Here is a 15,421-nt window from a genome sequence, read left to right on the forward strand (position 1 = left end):
CAGTCTGAAGACTGGTTTGATGCAGCTGGGAAGCTAGTCTATTCTGTGCAAGCCTCTTCAGCGGTGCCCAGCTAATGCAATGTACATCAATTTGAACCTGCTACCTGTATTCTAGACTTTGTCTCCCTCTAGAATTTTAACACCACTCCCCCTCCCCAACACCCACATATACACACTTCTCTGCATTACCAAAATGACAATTCCTTCATGCCTCATGATATGTCCTATGAAACGAAGTTGTGCCATAAATTTCTTGTTTTCCCCAGTTCGACTCAGTATCTTCTTATCAGTTATTCGATCTGCAGTGCAACCACTTTTTTTCGTCGCTACTGAGTAAAATTGTTATGTTGCGATGGCTGTTGCAATAGATCTTGGGAGTGGGCCAGCTCAGCTCCGACCAAACACCATTACGTCAGATGCACCAATTCCACTAGCAGATTCCCACATTGTGCTCTCTATAGGCCCCCTAGCTCTGCAATTGTTGTGGCAGAGCACCTGAAGGAAAATTTGGAATATATTTCCAGTAGATTTCCCGACCATGTTATAGATCTGGGTGGAGATTTTGATTTTCCGGATATAGACTGGGAGCCTCAAACGTTTATAATGGGTGGCAGGGACAAAGAATCCAGTGAGATTTTTTTATGTCATTATCTGAAAACTACCTTTAGCAGTTAAACAGCGAACCGACTTGTGGCGATAACATATTAGACCTTCTGGTGGCATACAGACCCGAACTATTTGAAACAGTTAACGCACAACAGGGAATCAGTGATCATAAAGCGGTTACTGCATCGATAATTTCAGCCGTAAATAGAAATATTAAAAAAAGGTAGGAAGATTTTTATGTTTAGCAAAAGTGAGAAAAAGCAGATTTCAGAGTACTTGACGGCTTAACACAAAAGTTTTGTCTCAAGTACAGATAGTGTTGAGGATCAGTGGACAAAGTTCCAAACCATCGTACAATATGCATTGGATGATTATGTGCCAAGCAAGATCGTAAGAGGTGGAAAAGAACCACCGTGGTACAACAACCGAGTTAGAAAACTGCTGCGGAAGCAAAGGGAACTTCACAGCAAACATAAACATAGTCGAAGCCTTGCAGACAAACAAAAATTAAGTGAATCGAAATGTAGTGTGAGGAGGGCTATACGAGAGGCGTTCAATGAATTCGAAAGTAAAGATCTATGTACTGACTTGTCAGAAAATCCTAAGAAATTTTGGTCTTATGTCAAAGCAGTAGGTGAATCAAAACAAAATGTCCTGACACTGTAACCAAAATGGTACTGAAACAGAGGATGACAGACTAAAGATCGAAATACTAAATGTCTTTTTCCAAAGCTGTTTCACAGAGGAAGACTGCACTGTAGTTCCTTCTCTAGATTGTCGCACAGATGACAAAATGGTAGATATCTAAATAGACGACAGAGGGATAAAGAAACAATTAAAATCGCTCATAAGAGGAAAGGCCGCTGGACCTGATGGGATACCAGTTCGATTTTACAAAGAGCACGCGAAGGAACTTGCCCCCCCTTCTTGCAGCCGTGTACCGTAGGCCTCTAGAAGAGCGTAGCGTTCCAAAGGATTGGAAAAGAGCGCAGGTCATCCCCGTTTTCAAGAAGGGACGTCGAACAGATGTTCAGAACTATAGAACTATATGTCTAACGTCGATCAGTTGTAGAATTTTGGAACACGTATTATATTCTAGTATAATGACTTTTCTGGAGACTAGAAATCTACTCTGTAGGAACCATCATGGGTTTCGAAAAAGACGATCGTGTGAAACAAAGCTCGCACTATTCGTCCACGAGAGTCAGAGGGCCATAGACACGGGTTCCCACTTAGATGTCGTGTTTCTTGACTTCCGCATGGCGTTTGATGCAGTTCCCCACATTCGTTTAATGAACAAAGTAAGAGCATATGGACTATCAGACCAATTGTGTGATTGGATTGAAGAGTTCCTAGATAACAGACCGCAGCATCTCATTCTCAATAGAGAGAAGTCTTCCGAAGTGATTTCAGGTGTGCCGCAGAGGAGTGTCGTAGGACCGTTGCTATTCACAATATATATAAATGACCTTGTGGATAACGTCGGAAGTTCACTGAGGCTTTTTGCGGATGATGCTGTGGTATATCGAGAGGTTGTAACAATTGTGCATGTCAGGATGTGGCTGAGGTGATAGTGCGGTCTGAAAAAGAACAAGTGTTAATTTTTCAACTCCGGTCGGCAAACTGCCTCCCGTTTATTGAGAAAACATTTACTGATTGGTTTAGCCGGGGTACATTATGTGAGTTTAGCGGCCCTAAGGCGCAAACAGATTGAGCCGGGGCTCGAAAAGTGCACGGAGGCAACCGGCCAATGCGTCTAATCTCGTCGGGGGCCTATCAGTAAAAGAGAGCGATCCACACGCCTCGTCCGCGCACCTCGGCGCGGTGGGCGCTCACACGTGATCTCCTGGACCTTTCTTATTGGCTGCTGTAGGAGCTCTGCCTAGGCAAGCGACGCTTCCCTAAGCGTCACCACGTCAGCAGAAAGGTTGTTTGTTCGTCGAGCACGTGAACAAGCCGTGGGATAGCGGCACATACTGGAAAAATGTGATGTGTCGCCAACCCAGGGCCCGTGCACGGCTTTGTGAAGATCCATTGCCATCCATAGCTCACGCATTTAAAAAAAATTCCCTTTTCTTTTATTGAAAATAAAGGACTCCCGTACTCAATTTGTCAACTCCTGTAAATCTCCTTCCCCTTCCGCGGGAGCGAGGTTTTATTGTGAAAATTAGTTGCTGCTCGTTGATAAAAGAAAACAATTTGCTCCCTTGGTTGGGTGTGCTAATATTTGCAAAATGGGGGTGGGGTGAATCTAAGTTTTACAAAAACATCTACGTATACTGGAGTGGTTTTACAACAACAAGAGAGGAAGTCCCTGTTTTTTTTTTTTTAAACAAAACGATATTATACAGGAAGATTGTTGTGAGGTTGGTGATCAAAATCATAAAACATTTAGAGACATTGATCTTATCACACATAATTCAATACGATAATTTCCCATTATCATTACTGTATCAGAATACAAATCTTAGCACAAAAAGTTAAAAGTATGTCAAAAGTTTCATAACATTGGAATGAAGTATTACAGATTCTGTTAATCATATATGCTTGCAACGCTAAACTCGATGTAGCAGAATTGTAGATGCTGGCCGAACTGAATCAGCACTGATCTTTTGAAGGTTACAGGCGCCTCTAGAAATGTGTAATTGTTTGTGTTGTTTGGCAAACGTTAAACTCGTTGCTACATAGTAGAATCAATTTCAGAATATAAACTAAATTATGAAGGTAATAATTGTAACAAATTAGTTAATTCCACAAAATAAAAGTATTCAATTGACAAACATAGTTAACATAAACAGAATATGAAGATAGTAAATAATTAGATAAAACATTGAAATTCTCAAACTGAGGTAGTTTCTATGGTCAATAGCTTCAAAATAATAATTAAAGACTTACTGAAACACTAACAATCTAAAAAATTGCTTCAGATACAGATAATAGAAAGTTAAAACATGTTCATAATGTAACATAAAAGGCATTTGCTTCTGTGTAGGGACACTGATTGCAGTTGGTTAAACACAATAGAGTTAAAGTTCTAACTGTTGATGGTATATCTTCCACATATAATATAGACAATCATTGAAAAATAAACAGCGTGAGAATCTTTGGGTCAGATGCGGCGCTGTGATAGGGTGGCCCATGTGCCACTGACGGAGAGCGAGGCAGCACAGGGCGCCGCGCAGCGTTGGATACACTGTCGTTCCCTCAGGTGGGGACGGCGGGAAGGAGGGACATGGTGGCAGCTGCTTATTGTGTAGGCAGGTACTGAAACACTCCCCCAGGGATTGTATCAGTAAAGTTTGCACGGGTGGGCTACAGTGGCAAATAAAGTAAGGTTTCCTACATTCAGTGGTCATCTCTAGTATCTTTACCCAAAATATTAGACCCCAAAAGATAATTACACTACTCCCTGATAACAATGCTAGAACAGTAGCTGTCTTTCCCAATAGTTTACATGATTAGATACATTGATTCATGATAACAAATTATTGTAAATGAACATTAGGCAATACAAACTTTATTTCAGTTAAAGAGTGTATTTCACTATGGTAGACCATGCCTGACATTACTCTTGTCGAAATTCACCCTCGGGCTGTGCCTCGGGGACAGTGGGTTGTGGTGACTTAAAGTGTTTATAATATCATTTCTTATACAGGCACCAGAGATCGGCTCCTGCGACAATCAGGGTTGGAACAGTCACGGCACTAGGCAGAGTAACCGTATACAATTGTTTCTGTGTCCGCCAGGTAGCTACGTGAGCAACAGCTCGATCCAGGGCGATTTGGCCCTTTTCGTGAGTTAGTAATTCGTCAATTGACTGAAGAAATCGAGCATCGGACTCGTTGGGTAGCCTGGGTACATTATCGGGTGATGGTAGTACCAAGGGTACCTCAGGTAAGTAAAGTAAAAGGGGTCCGAGGCTCAAATTTTTCACTTTTGTTAGGTGTGCTGACAGTTTGACAGTAGGTGTTATTAAATCACAGGCGGACATGTTGAACAGTGATCCACTGTTTTCTAGTGCGAAACGATACGTCCGAGACACGAAAACATGGTCATAGCATATTAAGGCAATTGTAGATGTTTGAGGTACAAAATATAATAAACTATCCCCTACTGGTTTAAACCAAGACTCACGCAAGGTCGATAACATTCGAGGACAGGGGGGGGGGGGTTCCTCTAAAAACAAGGCCTCCTCACAGTCATTAGTTCCAGTATGAATGGGCAAGTTTGAACACATATAGTAATTAGTGTGAAGGCACTGATGGAGGTCAGTCATCTGCATGACAGAAAGTCTTTGGCGATCTATGTTAATAGCTAAGATATCATTAGTTTGTCAAGTCACTTGCTTTCGTAGGGCAACCCAAGTAACCGGAAAGGTGTGTAATCTGTAGCATTCAAACTCGCAGTTGGTGCATGTGACGGGTAGAGAAATCTGTGCGCACAGTCCTTGGGAAGTTCGCACAAGATGTACTGTAGCTGCCGCATAATAATGGGGTAGCGAAGATACCCATACGGGATAAAGCATTTGCATTGGCGATGCCAGATGAAACGAAACATTAGCCAGAGTTTGCAGGAACATTTCTGCAGGCATTAACGTAGGGCTAAGCTTATGCTGTAGTCCCAGCAGAGATATAGTATGGAAGGTGTTAAACCTTTATTTGGCAGTGTTGCTATCAAGCAACATCAAATTTACGTTGGCCTTATGGGACAACAAACACTTCCCAGTGCCTTTTACTGGCATTGTTGCCTCTAGGCAACGTTCCTGTACACACTGCGAATGCCAGTTGTTGTAATAGTTCAAGGTTTTCCACACGAGATGGTAGTATGTGCAGTGGTGTTACAGAGATCTCTTCGTGTGAGCAACAGGGGTGTTTTATTTTGGCTCTGAATAAGTGGATTTCAATAAATTGGCAGTAATCTTAGCAGATTTTCTTCAAGAAATACCCAGAGGTGAGTTTACAGCAGAAATATTTCAATCTAATATTGTTTTGAATTACGTACATAGTATAAAACTTTTATGTTGCTTGTGAGCAACATTGCCCATAGTTGGAACATGTGCCATTAGTATATTAAATATGCTTACGGCGTGACAGAGTAGACACTTTTATTTTCAGGGTTTTTTAGCTATGGATTCCAGAATATTTTATGGAATTAAAAAAGCGAGAGGAATAGTAATTCCACCAGAAAACCCGACTTTGTCTGATCTAAGCGAATGTGAAGACACTGAACTAGAAGATCCAACGGAGAGCAGCGCACATCGTTACAGGATCATTTAGTAATCGCGAAAGCGTTACGGAGATGATAGATGAACTCCAGTGGAAGACTCTGCAGGAGAGACGCTCAATAGCTTGGTACGGCTCCCTTCTCAGAGAGCTTTTCGCACATAGACATTCTAACATTGTCAGCTGCTTATTCCAGCGACTATTGTTAGACTGGCTCATTAATCTATCAAGAGCATTAAGAAGACCACTTTTCTTTACGTAAGTGACGCGTTCTTTCGCCGCTATCAAAAGACCATTAACTTCTGGACAATTGATGCATATATACTCCCCATTAAAATTATTTCGTAGCCCTGTATTTGACATACGGCAGGAGCTATTCAATCGTGAATATATGGCGCAGTGCATCGATAGTATTGGTACCTTGATCAGTCGTGTGCTGCATGTCTGTCAAAGTACAGTGTTGGATAACAAGACACGTGAGTCGTCTAAACAATTCTCTTAGAATATTACCGCCCGGTTTTGGTCCATCTGGAAACAGAGTAGTAAACAAAATGCGAGATCTGAGAGTCCAGTCAATGAAACAGGAGACAGTACATGTCAGATAATTGCTTTCCCCACGCCATGCACAATAGGCTTTAACAAGGTCCAAACTGAACTTTTAAGATTCGCTTCAGGTTATGTGGTCCTCTGTTCACCACTGATTAGTTTTTCTTTTACACCCCTTATTCTTGACATGTGCTCCTTCTTCTGCAAACCACGTTCAGTTTCCCGCTCTCAGTATTGCATTACAAAAAAAAAAAAAAAAAAAAAAAATTAAGAAATCCCATCACTTCACTAAACACTCTTCTACTCCCCACTCGAAGCCCGTAGGTCACAACTGCGGTCAGTGCTACCAACAGCCTGTAGGCCGCAACACAACAGTGCTTGCGCAAGGCACTGGCGCAGTGACGTCACGGTCTCGCTCAGTGCGGAGCAGTGAGGCCGCGGCCCTTGGGCTGCGTCTCCATGCGCATCTCTGCTAAGCCCGTGGCATACAAGTTGTTTCGCAACAGCACTGCTCGGCCCTTGGGGTGACTTCAGGGACTCGCTCGGCCAGAGACCGCTGTAGCGGAGTGCGGCCGCATGACTCTGCACTGTGCGGCCCGTCAGACCTCCATGCGGCTGCCCCTCCTGAACCGACAGCGAGAGGCAAGGCTCGCACGGCTGTCATGGCTAGAGTCTTGGAAGGGCCGCGCCTGGATGCCCACCTCTGCTGCGAAGTGCACAACCAGAGCTCACACTCAGCCGGTCGTCACCGACCGATTGACATCATACTAGCGAACTCCGACGTCACTCCAGCAGTGACTGCACCAATTCCCACAGGCAGACACATCACTGAACTGACTTAACCTCTTATCCTCAGAACATTGATATCTCTCAAACTTTTAGTTGATGTATCTTCTACAAATATCTCCTGTGCGAATGTAAATGATTCGTCAAACTGTTGATTTAAAACATGTCAAATAGTGTATTGTTTTTTCTTGTATACACCAATCTTGTAATTTTGTTGTACACGACTTCAATAAGTACTCATATAACAGCCAGTATCGTAGTCAAATGTATCGTAGGATACCGTAAGACACAAAGAAAATTTTTCTTTCTTTATGTTTAAGAAATATGTAGGTACCAGACAGTCCACAAATGTTAATAGTTACATGTAATACTTTCTATGTTGATAAAGAACAGAGAAGCCTTCACATTTTTTCTGCGATCAGCTAAAATATGCCTCCCTGTTTCGTATCGTCCTTTGTTCTTCAGCTTTCGCTATGTAAGCATCTATCGTGTTAGCTCTTAAGGACCATGAATATATTTAAGTATATTGAAATACCTTTAAGTTTTGTGTTCAGCTATTCGTGAAAGAAATGTAAAGCTATAGTTATGGTGCCTGTACTCCATTGATGTGATCCAAATACTGATAAGCAATTTATCAGATCTTTTGTTGTGCAACCTGCAGTTTTTCAGAAAAGAAGTCCGATACTCAATTAACTATACAGCATAATGCGATTAACCGATCACGTTGCTGGCCGGGGTAGCCGAGCGGTTCTAGGCGCTGCAGTATGGAACCGCGCGACGGTTACGGTCGCAGGTTCGAATCCTATTTCGGGCATTGATGTGTGTGATGCCCTTAGGTTAGTTGGGTTTAAGTAGTTTTAACTTCAAGAAGACTGATGACCTCTGAAGTTACGTCCCATAGTGCTCAGAGCAATTTGAACCATTTGAACCGGTCACACTATGCACCTGCCTTATGAAAATTAAATTGGAGCAACATCTGTAACTACTAACCTGGAGTAAAAAGAAATCACAACAGGATCAACAAGCACTGCTAGGTTAATTTGAATTGACATTACTGTGCTGACACCCTGCTGGTAAGTGGTAGTTGCCGGCCGAAGTGGACGTGCGGTAAAAGGCGCTGCAGTCTGGAACCGCAAGACCGCTACGGTCGCAGGTTCGAATCCTGCCTCGGGCATGGATGTTTGTGATGTCCTTAGGTTAGTTAGGTTTAACTAGTTCTAAGTTCTAGGGGACTAATGACCTCAGCAGTTGAGTCCCATAGTGCTCAGAGCCATTTGAACCATTTGTAAGTGGTAGTTGATCACGACTATTTTCTTTACATTCTGTATCTTCATTCCACCTTCGCAAGCAGGCAAGGTAGCAGTTACAGCTCACGACTTCCACTCGCTCATCCACCTTCCAGAGAGGTTGTTGCTATTGTTGGATGGGGACCACTTATACTGTGGTCACTCCATGTGTGGTTGCAGTTTTACGTCATACTAGAGTCACTTCTGTTTACAATAACAAAATAATACAAGAACGGCTACATCAATTCTTAGCATCGGCCAAAACTGTGAGATTAATTGCTTTTCTCATACGAGAATGAGCAGCGCCGTTAATTTAGAGGAATACAGAAACGTCTTTTGCGATGTCAACAGCCGAGGGTGCTGAATCACACGAGATCTACCTTACTGAGGAGTTCAGTAAACAACTTCCAGAATTGTGAAGCAGGAACCTACCTCTCCCTCCCACCCTCTTCCCTAATGTTGTTGTTGTGGCTTACAGTCTGAAGGCTGGTTTGATACAGCTGTCCAAGCTAGTCTATTCTGTGCAAGCCAGTTCATCGTTCCACAGCTAATGCAATGTGCATCAGTTTGAAACTGCTAACTGTATTCAAGACTTCGTCTCCCTCTACAATTTTAACACCCCCCACGCTCCCCAACACAAACATATCCACGCTTCTCTCCATTGCCAAACTGACAAGTGCTTGATGCATCGGGATATGCCCTACGAAACGAAGTTGTGCCATAAATTTCTTGTATTCCCCACTTCGATTCAGTATCTCCTTATCAGTTATTCGATCTGCAGTGCCACAAATATTTTCGGCGCTACTGAGTGAAATTGTGATGTTGCCATGGCTGTTGCAAAATATCTTGGGAGTGGGCCAGCTCTGAGCCGACCAAACACCATTACGTCGGATGCAGCCATGCCACTGGCAGATTCTCACATTGTGCTCCACGAAAGGGGCTCGCACGGCCATAACGATGACACAGCAGAAATGCATTGGTAGGCCAGTTGAAACGTGCCCTTAGAAAAATTATAAATGACTGTGCTTAAACTGACACACAATATTTTTAGCGCAACGGAATCTGACTTTCAATAATCCCTACAAAAGAATGGCCCTGACTAACAATAACCTATACCTTTCATGAATTCTTACCTCACAAAAATCTTCGTTTCTCGAACTACTGCAATACAGCGAGCGCCAATACTGCCAGCTAAATTCTAACTGCTGAAGGCACTAACTACTGATAGGCATTGTTAGCAAATGAAAGATTTTGATAGAGAACAAACAAATGTATTTACCTTAATAGTGTTCAAAAGTCATGTCCATGATATCCAATTTTACAAATGTACTGTATCTGATGGACACACGTCCAGATCGTCTGCTCTCAAAATTCCGCTATCTCTCTCCCCACATCCACCACTGCTGACGGCTCACCTACAACTGCGCAACGCTACGCGCTGTTAACAGCCAACTGCCCACTACAACAGAGAGTATCTCAACAATACCAACCAGCCACAGACTGCACACAGCACAGCTAGTGATTTTCATACAGAGCGCTACGTGGCGTTACCAATATAAAAACCTAAACAGCCTACTTACATAGCCCCCATGCTCCCCACAAAATATTTTACAAATTGTTTTGGGCACTGGCCAATTCATATTTGTTAAAAATTTTTCACAATTACAATAACAAAGAAATCAAATGCACATACTTATTGATACAATGTTGGTCAAAATATAAAATTTTCACACAGTCCATAAAGACAGTCCTGATCGTTGATCACAGTAAAATTACAGTGTTTTTCTCAAAGTCTGAGCAGTAAAAGAAAATGCACACGGAAGTAGTGGAATTCCATGCAGTCTTGAAGAAGTAGTGTTGTCCTTCCAACGGAAAGACAGTGCTGACTCTTGACATGCAGACAGGTAATGGGCCACAACAGAGCAAACCCACCGCAGAGTCAGTCGAAGTTTTGAAGAATATTGGTAGGTGGGTCATCACAGAGCAGACCCACTGTAGTCCTGGTAGAGATTATGGTATTGGTGGGCCACCAAAGATGCATACCCACTGTAGTCCTTGTACAGACGGCCAGCAGCCATCTGTTGTGACTGTGCAGGTGCACAATCACCATCGAAGAGTCTTGTGGACAATATAGCAAGTCCATAAACCACCACTTGTGTACTCACAAAACTTTTTGGAATGTCCTTAGAACCAGCAATGCTGTTAACCACTCCCTTGCTGAATTATCAACACATGTTCAAACACTAACAGTACCAACTTCTCACATATTGTGCATTTATTATGACCAACAGAAACATGTGCAGTGAAATGATACTTAATTTGAAGAACTGGTGTCTATACAATTATAAATTTACAACATAAGAATACAAAAAAAATGGTTCAAATGGCTCTGAGCACTATGGGACTCAACTGCTGTGGTTATCAGTCCCCTAGAACTTAGAACTACTTAAACCTAACTAACCTAAGGACATCACACATATCCATGCCAGAGGCAGGATTCGAACCTGCGACCGTAGCAGTTCCACGGTTCCGGACTGCGCGCCTAGTACCGCGAGACCACCGCGGCCGGCGTATAAGAATACAATTACAAAGGTATAAAAGACATCATTACAGAACATAATAGTACAGATAACATTTGTAGTAACACAGGCTTTACAAAAGAATAGATATAAACAAATACATCAGTGTTACACGAATTATGACTTAAGTAAAGACATAAAAGATCAGAATAACTTCTGAAACATCAACTTCACACATGAGCATTAAAACAAAACAGAATAAATAATGTTTAAACATCTTTACAAAGTAAATAACATATTATTAATGCAAATTATATTTGACGATAACAGTATTCCTCATCATAGTGAATGTAGCTTAGTACTAGAAAAATTCTACAACATAAATCTTATTAGCTAAACACATAAAGACAGGAAAAACAAAAACACGCAAGAATACACAAACACATAGCAGAATAACATAGGAGGAAAGGGCAGGGTTTGTTTTCAGTGTAACATTTGGTACTGCAGTCCAACCCAAAACTTCATTCCGTAGATCTTTCCTCTTATTTCAACATTTGTTTCCACCAAAAAAATCCTATCCAAGCATGCTTTCTTTATTCTGTTCATATCCTCTTTCAAAAATAGTTTTTCTCCACTGTACACTACTGTTTTGGCCAAACCATTTTCTTGTAGCTTCTCAATGCATTTCTTCCAATTAATCATAGTTAGTTTCTTATATAGTCTACCCCCTCTTAAGCTAAATTAAATTTACTGATCTCAGATATATATACCAAAGGACGAGGCAATGCAGCAGCACAAAACAATTAACACAAACAGCAATGACAAAAAAATGCAAATTGGCAAAGCAAGCAGCAAATAATATAAATTAGCAGAGCGATTGCAATATTACAACTTATATAAGGCAATATGCAGCAACGAAGAAAAATAAATCAGTAGTAAATCTGGCTTAACAGAGTAATACAAAGTCAAATTCAGTAACACTATGACTGGCAAACAGCAGCAGCAAATGCTATAACTTATATCTTAACATGACAAAGCTGAGGCAGAAAAAAATAGTACACTAAAGACAACAATGCAGATAAGGGAAATGTCTATTCACATCTTAATGTCTATGTAATTAAAGTGGTGCACCACAACTTATTCTATAAAAAATTACCAAGTGCTTGAAAAGAATATTATGTATGCAGTTACTGTTGTTAGTCCCTCCTTATTGTTCTTTCCTTTCCAAGTGCTCCTTTTTCGAAGAATGTGGATCATAAAATTATTACCTAACAGATCTGTCAACAGAAAGTTTTCACATTATCAAATGCATTTAATTTTATTTTATAAAACCAATGCTGCAGTGCAGCTAGAAACCAGATATTAAACAAAATGAGCAATCTCTCAACTAGAAAGACAATAGATGTAAAATGTTTCTCATCATTTCATTAGGCATTTTAGTAAATATCATAAATTAAGAGCTCCACAGTGTAATCATATGTTTTCAAGTTTGAGCGTGTCGTATTTGTGATGCTTTCTACAAAGAAATGTCAATAGCGAGGATAATGGCCACTTTTTTTCTCCACCTGTGCCTCTGAAAGGCACACACTAATGGCTTTTTTTTCAGGTGACTGTCGCTCAGATGGGCCTCCACAGCACCTTAGGTCAAGGTCATCTACCTGCTTTACTGAAATATTTACGGCAGCAATTTCCACTACAGTGACAGTCTCATAAAAAATAAAAAAATTCAAAGGTTAGAAATTTACATTAGAAGTGTGTAGAAACAAAATCTCATATATAACAGTGTCCAAAAAGTTTTGTCAGCATTGTCGTAACTAACATTCATGTATGTACACACATTTCATAACTCTTAAAAAGTACGATTCTTGGTTTTCAACATCCTTTTTAACAAATCAGAGTTCTTAGCCACTACTCATTATTCCTTACGTTATTACACATATACATATTCGTCAACAATTCTTCAATATTTCATCATAATAAATACGTAGCATAATCAAATTCCTCATATAGCATCAGCTTATTGATCATAAATATACCTCAACAGCATAATACACATTGTCATCGTAATAATAACATCATAAAAACTCAGCCAAATCTCAAAAACGTCGTAGCTTTCTGCAATAATTTCAAAACCTAAAAAGAATTCTTTGCTCATTTCAATAGTGTCATCTACCTCAAAAGTACTTTAAAAATCATGATCCCATACCAAATACATCATTCAAAGCTCTCATAGTATCACAATGGTTCCGAAAAAATATGAACAGTTCACAAAGTACAGACAATATACAATTTCATAACTGTGAAGTTATCCAAATGTGTAATTGCGTAAACATGTGTCACTGACGTAGTAAAAAAAAGTTTGTTTCTCTGTTAAATAATCAGATAGCTGTGTAATTCAGTGTTAGAAAAATATGGTACCGATGTGTAAAGTTGTATAAGCAAATACCATATTAGCTAGGGCTCCTTGTGCTTGCCAAACACATGGTACACAATGTAGGCGTGTACCCCCTGAGAATTTATGTAATTATACCCTCAGGTGTTACAGATTACAGCAATGGAATGGAATGTATCACGGAAAACCTTTGTATCATTGGAATTCAAAAATCTTTAAAAATAAATGTTTTAAGTACAAAATTAATCACTCAAATACGTGTACTGTAGCGCTAAACTGTGCGTCTTGTTGTGAGATAATCTCTGTGGAAATGTCGTAATTATCGTCCTCCGAAAGCTAAGTTCTGCAGAAGTCAATGTACTTACCTCATGATAAACAAAAGTGAAATGCTTTGCGTATAGATGTCTTAGTTATTACGCTTATTGCCGTGATGAAGAAAGTACTGTGCTGTAACGTATTGTTGTGCTACGGAAAAGGCTGTCTCATCGTAGCTATACCACAGAAGTTACTACTAAAACATGTTTAACTTTCCAGAATAATACAGAAAAACTGTGCAGATATAAAACAGAAACACTGAAAAAGCAAAATTGTAAGTTGTCACTCATTAGTAGCGTCGTGATAAAATCGTGTAGCTGTGACATAAACTAACCACTGTGTCATCAGGTATCTCACAGAAAGTACTTTAAATCCAGAATGTATTTTCAAGTAAACCAAAATATTGCATTAAAATCTCATTAGTAGTACCAGCATATGCTCTAAGTATGTAATCCTTATAGTCGTTACGTAATCGTGCAATTAACAAGCAAGAATGTACACACACAATAACACTGTGATGTCTGTTCACTGTAACAATGCATTCGTAATTTCTGTTTAAATGAGTTCTCTTGGTTCTTGACTGGATATTTAACTTCAAACATTGTAGCATGTCAACGGATTCCATGTCTGACAAAGCATACTAGTAATGTCAAGTGAAAAGTTACATGGCAAAGACAAAGTTAAAAAGCAGATTATCTTTCAATAAACGGTTTTTACATCTGAAATGTGGTGTAAACCTTTACTCTTCCTAGTACGCAGAGTTTCAACTTCAACGCAATTATCATGTGGTGTACGTCGGATTCTGTAAGGTCCATTGTAAACTAGAAAGAATTTGTGACTCAAGTGTTTCTTCTTATGTGACAATGAATGAGCTTTAATGAGAACTTTCTGACCAATATATAATTTTTTGCATTTGCTTTATCGTGTAGTTTTATCGTTTTGTCTGCTGCAGATTTTATATTTTTAATAGCCAAATCAATTACGTCTTTGTGTCGAAGTTTACGTATATTCGGGAAAGGAACAAGCTCTCTGATGCTGTTCGGTGGTTCTTCATTCTTCAGTACAAGAATAGGTGGTTAAGCAATGGAGTCATGAGGCATTTCATTCAGCACGTTATGAAATAAGTGTAAATATCTGTCCCAATGCTGATTTTCTGTGTGACAATAAAGTCTGCAAAGCTTACTAATTTCTTTCATAATCCGTTCAGACGGGTTACAATGTGGTGAGTACAATGAAATAAAAACAGGTTTAATTTTATGATTCCGAAGCATGTGTGACCAAACAGGAGACTTGATTTGCGGTCCGTTCTCTGAAATGACTTTATTAACGTGTCCAACTTCACGTAAGAAATTTTTAACAAAGGCGTTGGATACAGACCGTCCAGTGGCTTTGCGTAACAGTGTGAAAGAAACAAATTTTGAAGTAAGTTCAACAGCGACTACAACACTACAACGTACGAAAATCCATTCGATGTTCTGGCAAGGGGTCCCAAGAGATCAACAGCAGCAAATTCTTTTAATTTAGAAGGAATGGTAGGAAACAACGGAGCACGATGTGAGATAGTAGATGGTTTCGCCTTTTGACAAAGTTTACAAATAGACAAGACTCTTCGAATTCTCTTTTCCATATTGTTAAAATAACAAGTCGTTCGAAGAATATGATAACATTTTCCTGGACCAAAATGTGCGTAGCTGAAATGAATGTACCAAATGAGCTTATTAACAAAATCATAAGGAATTCAAAGTACCC

The sequence above is a fragment of the Schistocerca nitens genome, chromosome 3 (assembly GCF_023898315.1).
Source record: "Schistocerca nitens isolate TAMUIC-IGC-003100 chromosome 3, iqSchNite1.1, whole genome shotgun sequence".
Taxonomy (NCBI): domain Eukaryota; kingdom Metazoa; phylum Arthropoda; class Insecta; order Orthoptera; family Acrididae; genus Schistocerca; species Schistocerca nitens.